Source organism: Anomalospiza imberbis, chromosome 12 (assembly GCF_031753505.1).
Source record: "Anomalospiza imberbis isolate Cuckoo-Finch-1a 21T00152 chromosome 12, ASM3175350v1, whole genome shotgun sequence".
NCBI classification, from domain to species: domain Eukaryota; kingdom Metazoa; phylum Chordata; class Aves; order Passeriformes; family Viduidae; genus Anomalospiza; species Anomalospiza imberbis.
The window spans coordinates 9,045,793-9,054,565 of record NC_089692.1 but is presented as its reverse complement, the minus strand read 5'-3'; the positions used below and the strand labels follow the sequence as shown (position 1 = coordinate 9,054,565).

General features: G+C 39.6%; 1 long non-coding RNA gene across 2 annotated transcripts; it reads right to left on the bottom strand.

Annotated features, from left to right (window-relative positions):
* Positions 1 to 803: 803 nt before the first annotated feature.
* LOC137481161 (uncharacterized) lies at positions 804 to 8,396 on the bottom strand. 2 transcript variants are annotated; one of them, XR_011003358.1, is made up of 2 exons: positions 7,498 to 8,396; positions 804 to 1,058 (listed from the first exon to the last, which is right to left on the bottom strand). It is a non-coding gene; the product is annotated as an uncharacterized lncRNA (long non-coding RNA). The 2 variants fall into 2 exon arrangements; XR_011003357.1 differs by having other exon boundaries at positions 7,518 to 8,396.
* Between the last annotated feature and the right edge of the window lie 377 nt (positions 8,397 to 8,773).

Sequence of the window (8,773 nt, the reverse complement as noted above, 5' to 3'; positions counted from 1 at the left end):
CATTGCATCCAAATCAAAATCAACACAGTTAAAATTAGCTATGGTAGTAAAACATGCTGCAGGGACAGGGCTGGCACAGAGTCCATGCTGAAAAAAATGCCTAAAGAGTTGTGATCTGTGTATTTTCACAGGTTGTGAAATGGACTTTCAAGGGCAATTTGAATCGGATGCTTTGAGATATGAGCTGATCACCCTATGGAAATTGAGAAGGGATTTTTAATCAGTGGAAAACTGAGCTGCAGCCATACAGAAACACACCAGTGGATCTGGAGTACATAATGTTCGTTAGCTGTGGGTAGGAAGGTAGATTCACTTGCCTTTGTCCATGCCCTGTTGGTAATGATGTAAGGCACAAGACAAGGACATCATGGTAGGTGAATCAATACTCAGAACCACTGAAAAAGTCTTATTTTCTCCATAGAATGAAGAAGCAGCAGCACTCTGAGGTCAGAGCTAGGCAGTCAGGTATACATGGATAATTGCAAGCATTGCAGTTCCTACATGCAGTCTTCACAAACATGCATTGATTCACCACAGAATGTCTCCTAAAGAAAAGGAATTCTTAAGATTTCTTAACATTCTCCCTTGAGAGCGAGTTTCTTTTCCAATCCATTGTGCTAGCATTACAACCTTATTTTTATTTTCAATAATTTTCATTGAATCACAGAACTCCTCTCTGACACAGCTCACCTTTTAGAGATAGTTTTCAATTGATCTAATCCATCCATTCTGCCTAAGAACTCCTTTGCCTGTTAAAAAAAACAACAAATGAAAACAAAAAAACAAAGACCTAAGGATGCATGTAAAATGTAGCATCATTAACAATTCTTTAATATATACAAGCAAATCTGGCAACTTTAAATCTTGTTACTACTTTGAAACATGCCACAGACTGTCTTTTCCACTTTCTACTTAGTGAATCTTCATAGGGTTTTTAATACTCTTTCTACTTTTGCCATGATCAAAGGAATTGCTCTCCGTTTGCTTGTTCCTCTGATAAGTGATAAAAGATGTCAGTGAGACTAATGAGAACTGCCTCCAGCTTCCTTCATAAAGCCCTGTAGAAAAGAAATCACAATGCATCGTCAAACCTGCTAGTCTTTTAGGAAATAAAGTGTGGAAAAATACTAGGCACAAAGACGACAGGGGGATGGGAGCAGGGGAGGAGGGGGGGAAAAGCTTTTACAAAAGAAACAAGGATATTGGTGTGTAAGCAGAAATGTTACTTCCATCAGTAGTCTGTATTGGGGTAAATCCTGAAACAACTGCATGTGCAAATGTGGAACTTCTGTTCTTTGCACAGGTATTTGCCTTTTCACACACACACATGGCAGATGTTGGAAAAGTCACGTAACAACTTCCTCCCCCACCCCCAGCCCACAATACAGCAGTGTTAAAAACCAGAACCCAAATCCAGATTAGGCCTTTACTCTGCAGTGCTCAATGACAGTTCACTTTACTTTTTTCAGGACCTGCCAGGATCTTTTCAGTTCCAAAGTGAATTTTACCTGCTAGAGACCTGAAGGCAGATTGAGCACATCTTCAGGTCCTACAACCACGGCTGTGTTTCCACTTACTGACACTGAAAACAACTTGAATAAACTCAATGGATCAAATAAAGTGTTCATGCATCAAGACCAGTCCCAAAAAGGTGATGAGATTTTAATGTGGGCTATGAAGAGCTGCTCAGCCTTCTGAGCAAATTCTTCCTCCCATTTGCTGACCAATATCTCATCTGTAGGGGCTGCTGTGTGTTTCCCCTAGCCCAGATAAAGATCAAATGCACACAGGTATCTTGCTAAGGAAATCTCACTTCTTGGAATGAAAGAGAAATCAAGGACATGTGCAGATCAAACAGCAGGCTCTGCCCACATACCATCCCCTCCATGGCAGATGGCTAGGGCTCTTGTTTTTCAAGAATGTCAAAGACATTCTTGGTGGTGGCAATGTCAATTTTCCAGTGAATAACCTGTCCTATAACACGTTATTGTTGATTGCACATTGAACCCTGATGAGCTGCACCTGTGGCTGTTTTAGCAAGTTATGTGAAGGCTGAGAACAGAACAGTGTGATAGAGAATCACAACCTTTAAGTCAGCAAGGAGAAAACTGATTTGGTTTTGTCTTGTTCTGCATTACTATTTCTGTTATTTTCCTAAAGTGAGGCTGAGGTTATCTCAGGCTGGTCATTTTTAAAGCATGCTGATGTATGATAGAGTATAGCCATTTCATTTTGTCTGCAGACAGGGCTTTCTAACTATATACATCTATTAAAGCAACTACAGAAGGTAACAGTGTACAAAAATATGTATAATTCAATATTTATAAATTAAAATTAATCCAAGGGGGAAATATACAGTTATCCAACCATGTATTCCTTTTCAAATTAATTGTTTTGATCAACAAAGGAAAGTTTGACTTGCAATGGTTGTTTCCAACCATTATGCTTATAGTAAACAAGCATCCTGCTTTTTCAGATACTTAGTGACAGACATGGCAAAATGGATATATTTAATTTGGAGACAAAAGTGTAATATCATGATCTTTTTTAGGAAGATAACTGAAGAGTACACAATGAAAACATCTCTTAATGTTCTACATATTGACTTTAATCACTGAATGAAATGGAGTAAATGGAACGTAGAAGTGTGTTCTTTTCACTGGTAACAAGTAGTGATTCACTGACCTGATGTGAGTACCTTGCCAGCAACACGTTTTGGGTTTTGGTTTTTATTTTTTTAAACTTTGAATTATTTAATGCATCAGAATAAATTGGACTCAGTGTGGGTTTAAAACTTAAAGTTTCACTCAAGAAAGACTTTTAAAAACTGAAATTAATAGCCCAATTTATTTTTAAGTCATTGATTTTTTATCCATCCTGCTGTTTCTCTTCGTTAAGGGAAGAATGACTCTGATGCCTCAACAGAACAGAAACTCTGATCTTTCTCCGGGGGCTCTGTTTCCTCTTCAAACTAATACTAAATATGAAGGGTCTAGGGAATCTCAAATGAGGAAAAGAAACGTGTTTCTAAGCTGGATAGGGGAGGGATTAAGTCAGGGAAGTAGCCTAGGGGAGAGTGGAGCCACATAAACAGACACCCCGAGGCAGCTTCTATCACCATGAGCTCCACTGGGCTGAGCACCAATTAACACCAGCCCCGAGCCTGGGCCATACCTCCAAAGCCACAGCCACACCTACTCTTAGGGCTGCTTTCTTCTAAAATAGTACAGTTACAGCGTTAGCACCAAAACCCAGCAGAAGTTGCTTTTGATTCTGTTTGGATTACTGTTATCTTGTGAGAGAGCCAGGGAGTGCCCTAATTAACATGGGAATAAGCTGATGCTTGAATTCAATTTCCTTCGTGATCACATCCACTGGAAGAGTCATTGGTGGGGGAAGATACACAGTTCTGTACTTATTATTTAAGCTGACAAATGCCACCCTTGCAGCTTTCCCTCATGCAAACACCTGCAGACAAACAGTGCCTCTTGTATTCAAAACAAAAGCTCTTTTATGGCTTTTGTCACATGAACTGTCCATTTTGTGCATTTTACTAAAAAAAAAAAAAAAACAGGACACATTTTTGGCCTATTTTTACAAATTTCAAAGTTAAGTATTGAAAAGGGTGTTTAGCAGCAACTGCTGGTAGAGACTGAAACTCACAAAGAATTTCAGGAACACAAGGTGGTTATAACATCCAGTCCTGCAACAAAACAGAGCCTCAGAGATTCCACAGGTGTCTGCCTGTGCAGGAGGCAGTGATGACTTTAAGGTTTGTAGCCTCAAAAGACTGATCTGGATGCTTTAGACTGCTAAAAAAAAAAAAAAAAAAAAGTCTGCTCTTCATGACTCTTTATGACTGTGGGAACTGTACTGATTCTGTTTTAGGACCACCTTAGAAAGAGCTAAATACCAGGTGAAAACTTGTCTATTTGTCAAAACTTTCCAGAGCATTTCAAGAGATACTGTTTGATGTATGGGTAATTTCCACACCTACACAGCAAAGCTCATTGTCAGAGCCGAATCAGGGAGGAAAGAAAATCTACAAATTAGGAAAGGAAATGGCAATATGAAAATGTCCTTCAGAGAAGGAAGAAATGAGGTTATTGAGACATCCAGCTATGCACATCAATCCTGTCCTGTCCAGCACTCAGCCAGCCAAGTCCTTTTTGTTGTCCACAGGTTGGCTTGCCCCTGAATTCCAGCCCTTCCACATCTCTCCTGTTCTGCTGCAGTACTCTGAAGCGCACAATTAAATTAAATCATTCAGGAAAAAGAAAGAACCAAACACTCAATATCTGTTAGCTGAGACAGCTGCTTAGTTTGGTACAGGCTAAACTGCAGCCTGCATTTTGATACCACAGCTCCCATCCCTCAGCACTCTCCTCCCCAAGGGATCAGGTGCCCACCAGGAATGGTTTATCCCTTCCCATCCTCTGCTGGACAGGGGTGAGGAAACAGAGCAAAAGGCTTGTGGGTCAGTTCTGCAAAATGAAGAGTAAACCTTAAAACACCTCTCCCCCACCCTCCCTTCTTCCCAGGCTTCACTTGACTCCTGAATTCTCTGTTTCCCCACAGCCTTGGCCAGAGGTAGATCGCTCATGGACCTCTGTGGGACAGGGGGGAGTATCTGGCAGCTTCTCACAGAAGCCACCTCTGGAGACCCCCAAAACCCTGCCACACACATCCAAAATACCTGTGGAACCTGACAGCAGCAATCTCTTCACCATCTCTATTCCACTGGGAAAGAAAAGTGTACAGAGAGCAGATTTTTTTAAAAAAACAAACTTATGAAAAATAAATTATGGAAGAATAAATAAAGGAAGAGGATAAAGACAAGGGGGGGAATGAAGGAAAGCAATGAAATAGATCTAGCAAGGTTTAATATTATGAGGGAAGAAGGAAGGGATTTAAAAGAATAATGAAATACTGACATAGAGATAAAATTTAACAAATAAAATTCACGGGGAAAGGAAAATGAAGGTGGCAGTTATTTAAATTAAAAAAAAAGGTGAAAAAATAAAAGAAAATAAAGAAGATGAACATAAGATACACATCTCAGTTACTTTCACATTATAGGCAGAAATCCAGAATGACTTTCTTAAAGCTGCACTGTGAATCAAAAACTGGATCTCAATCTCTATTGTCAGCAAGAAAATCATTAATCTTTTCATGTTACTTTTCTTCCAAAATATCTGACTGCAAACTTCCAAATATCCTACAAACTGCAAGAATTTTTGACTTCAAAATGAAATTTTACAAATGAAAATTGTACTGCAGCTCCACATCAAAATATCTAAGACAGCATTAAGAACATTATCAACCTTCCTTTGGCAAAGAAAAACAAAACATCTCAAAAGGTTTGCATGGAAAATGCTTAACACTTATAGGGAAATCTAGCACTTTTCTAAAGATGTTTTTGTTATCCATATACAAAAAAGGTAAAGGCAGCTGAACAATCATATTTCAAGTCTAGTAGAAACTAGATCCTAGATGTCTGCACCATCTGCTCATCATATTTTGCTTATTATTCATTCAGGTAACATTTCCTTCCTTCAGTGGTTTCTGTGAAAACTATTCCAAAAAGCCATTCCTGAAATTATTTCAAACCTAGAGAAACATGTTGAAGAATTGCTGCAGAGGCATGTATTAGAGTTTTTTCAGGGAAATAAATTTATTTAAATTTTGTTGTATCACTTCTGGGAAACATCTTAACCAAAGCCACTTTTTATAATTGATCATTTTTTATGGTATTCCTTTCTTAGTAGGTTTTTCAGTATGTATAAAGGACTGGGGATTTACCTGTGTTATTTTCAGGATATAGAGGCTGGGAGTTCAAGGGAAAATATTGGTGGTGAGGGCTTGTAGCAGGAATGTCATAGAAATGCTTCTTCTTGTGATCAGTTCCATTTCAGGGCTGTTAGCCAGACCTCTTGTAATAAATTTAGACTTTCCTAAACAGGAAACCTCAGAAAAATTCATTTGAATGAACTGTAGCTGTGAATTAATGCTCCCAAGTGCCTTTACACAGACATGCACTTAAGGGTTTAACAGACCACAGTGCAGTAGAGTTTGGGGATGTGTCTGATATAGCTGGGAGATACCACAACCTCAGCAGTAATTGTTTTTTAACAACACTTTTCAAATTGGAAGACTCATACTGCTCTTAGTATCTTCAATGCTTCAATTTCACTTAAGTTGTGCTTGTTTTTATCCTTGAGAGACCCAAGGTAATGAAGTGGAGAAATGGTTTTTCCTAGTACTGCTTGGAAACGAGGAAAAAGACTCCATTACCATAAAAACCACCAATGCAAAACCTGGAAGATGGAATCCTTGTCCCTAAAGGCTCTCCCTAGAATGAGGAGCAGTGAGTTCCATCATCCTCAGAGCAAAGCAAAAAAGAATTTAGGCCTTTCAAAACATTAACTGCACAGAAGCTCTAGAGAATAGAAACACACACAGAACTGGTGTGCTAAAACTGTGTCTTGTCCATCTGTACCTTATACACAAAATCCTCCAGAAAAATTAATACCCTCCATCTGGCAAAGGAGAGTGCTTTGAGCCCTTTGGAGCAAAAAGGCCATTATAGCTTTAAGCTCATTATATAAAATAAAACACATTTAAAAATTTTATAAATAAACATAATATGCTCAGAGAAGAGAGCAAATTATTAAATATTAGGAACAGATGGGGAAATATCAGACCATGGCTACTTGTATTTCCTGCATTTCACAGCTGGTTTGCAAGTATGAAGCATGCAAAGCCTTAAGCCACTCGGATCAAATGATCACAGTGGACCAAATTATGTGTCCTTTACTCAGGCTATTTATTCTGCATTTGATTCAACTGTTTTGCCTGAGAGCTACACCTTCTTCTGCAAAGTACTTTCACTTAGGACTGATTTTAAACCTCTTTAAGATGGTTCAGTAACTAAACCAAGTTTTTAAACCCCTCCAGACCCTTTGCCTTCAACTGTACATCAAGGAGAGAGGACTGCCTGGTGCATTCCCAGTCCCACCTAAAAATCCCAGACCTTTCCCTAAAGAAATGTTAGTTACAACAAGTCTCTTCCTTCTTTCCTTCAATTTATCTTCTATCTTAGCCTCTTCAACATTGTCAGTCTCAGAAAATATGAAAGGCATCTTTATTTCTTTGGAGAAGAAAAACAAGAGCTGTTTAGTACTAAGAATATTTTCTCCTTGTTTAGGCTGTTGTAAACACAGTTCCTATAAAATAAAAACAAAAACAGGCAACAAAAAACCCTATAACAAGCAAACAAAAAAAAAACCCAACAACAAAACACAAGTCAAAATCCTCCCCAAGAACAAATCGCTGGTGTCATTATATTTAAAACAAAAAGACCTAGATGATAGATGCAGCCAGACGCTGTGTTCCTTTTAACCTGAATCTCTGCCTGTGGGCCATATCATCCTAAAAACTCTTTGATACAAGTTGGGAACTAATGCTAGGGGCGTATCCAGAACTGCTCACAGGTACCTGCTGATTTGCCAACTCACAGGTTTCAAAAGTCTCGTAGCCTGCTCCTGGCACCTCTTGTCAGGCACTGACAGGAAGATCTTCCTCTGTGAAGGGCGATTTGCACAGCAGGGGACTGCAAAGCAGCTGCCGCAGGTATTGAACAGAAAATATAAGAAGCAAATTATATAAAAATGATTTTTTTTTTCAAGGATCAGGAGAGAGAGGGGAGGAATTTGCTCTCATGAAAAAATGGGGCACAGAGCAAAGAAGGCGGAAGAGAAGGCAGACATGAAAATGTGATAAAAACCTCAGAGTGCAGTTGATGCAGCCAGTGACAGATATTGGCTGTCCCCTGGCGAGGGACTGGATGGCACACAGAGGCCACACGTGTCTGTGCAGCGCAGCTCACACAGAGCATCTGCCTGGGTGTCCTGTCTGTGCTCCCCACGGCCTCAGCAGCCCCTGCTCCCAGCGCTCCCTCCCCCAGACACACAGCTCGTGGTTTTGGCAGGACGGCAGAGTCCTGTGCACTGCAGTCCTGACAGCTCCCAGTGCTCCGGAGAGCATTTCCATGGCGAGCACAGGGACCATTTGCACATCTGCTCTATTCCCCTCAGAGACAAGCCTGAATTATTTAAAGACATAAGAGGGAATACTTAAGCTTCAGCTTGTCGCATACAGAAAGGAAAAAATGTAAAATTGTACATGTAGTCTTTACAAGCCACAAATCTAAAACCAAACACAGGATTAATTTAGGTTTTCTGCTTTACAGAGCAATATTAGAGGTTTCTCCAGAACACTGCTTCTCTCTCCCATCCCCAAACCCAGGTTTTTACTGTTCAGTAGCAACAATCAATCTCATCAGCACTTATCCCTTTTCCTGCCTATTTCCTCTTCTCTAAATCTGCTGTCACAAAGAATTCTTCTCACACCCATAAAAAAGAAGCTTGAAAAATCTATTGTAACAATCATATTTCATACTTTCTTCCTTAAGCATTTAAAGATACAAAAATGGGTTTTGTTATGCCACTGTACAATATAAGCAGAAGATGAACAGAGTAAATTAAATAATAAAAATACACACAGAGATAAAAAGCTAAGTAACAAGTTGTTTTTTTTTTCCAGTTATTTCAGACTGCAGGATTATAAAATGTTTGCCAGCTCCTGCTAGTTGGGGTGCTCTTAGCTGTGATTTGTGATTCCCTAGAAATTCAGTAAAAGCCTCTATTGGGGAGATGAAGCAGCTCTCACCAGCCGCTGGCGGTGGGGGCTCTGTGGTGGCCGTCCCCTGGGT